This window comes from Hipposideros armiger, unplaced genomic scaffold (assembly GCF_001890085.2).
Source record: "Hipposideros armiger isolate ML-2016 unplaced genomic scaffold, ASM189008v1 scaffold_4, whole genome shotgun sequence".
NCBI classification, from domain to species: Eukaryota; Metazoa; Chordata; class Mammalia; order Chiroptera; family Hipposideridae; genus Hipposideros; species Hipposideros armiger.
This window is the reverse complement of record NW_017731354.1, coordinates 5,476,752-5,477,811: the sequence shown is the minus strand read 5'-3', so window position 1 is coordinate 5,477,811 and position 1,060 is coordinate 5,476,752.

Sequence of the window (1,060 nt, the reverse complement as noted above, 5' to 3'; positions counted from 1 at the left end):
AAGAAATTCTGCCTTTTGCAACAACATGGATGAACTTGGACAGCATGATGCTAAGTGAATTAAGCCAGACAGAGAAAGACAAGTACTACATGATATCACTTATATGTGGAATCTGCAAAAAAGTCAAACTTATAGAAAGTAGAATGGTAGTTGTGGAGAGCTGGGGTGGAGGAAATGGGGAGAAGTTGGTCCAAGGGTACAAACCTCCAGTTATAAGACGAATAAGTTCTGAGGATCTCACGTGGAGCATGGTGGCTCTGGTTGACAATAATGTATTATTATACTTGAAATTTGCTAAGAAAGCAGGCTGTGAGCATTCTCACCAGGAAAAAAAAAAAAGATATCCATGTGAGGTGATGGATGTATTAATTAACTATTGGGTGTTTGGAAAAGTCATGATGTATTTTGTCTATGTTTTTCAAAGGTCATTTATTTATATAAAGAACAAAGATCAATGATATATTGCCCCTTTTGTTTGATAACCTTTTGCCATCTTTCAGTGAGCTTCACAATTCCTCATTCATAGAAGGACCTGTCTTTATTTGCAAAAAACTGAACAAGGTGCTGATTTACAGCCTCATCTGAATTGAACGTTATACCACACAAGGCATTTTGAAGGGAGCGAAACAAGTGCAAGTCTGACAGTGCAGGGTCAGGTGAGTATGGTGGGTGTGGCAACACATCCCATTCAAGCTCCAATAATTTTTGACGGGTGATCAAACTTGTGTGTGGTCTTGCATTGTCGCGATGGAACACAACTCCTTTACAATTAACAAGCTCTGGACGTTCCTGGATGTGGATTCGTTCAAACTATCCAATTGCTGACAGTACACATTCGAATTGATTGTTTGGTTCCTTGGTAGGAGCTCGAAAAACACGACACCTTTAAAATTCCACCACACTGAAAGCATAACCTTCCTCTGATGAATGTCTGATTTCGATGTTGTTTGAGGCGAATCATCACATCGGGACCAAGCCCGTTTGACCACCACATTTTTGTAAACAATCCACTTCTCATCACCAGTTATCAGTCGCTTCAAAAAAGGATCGTTTTCCTCAC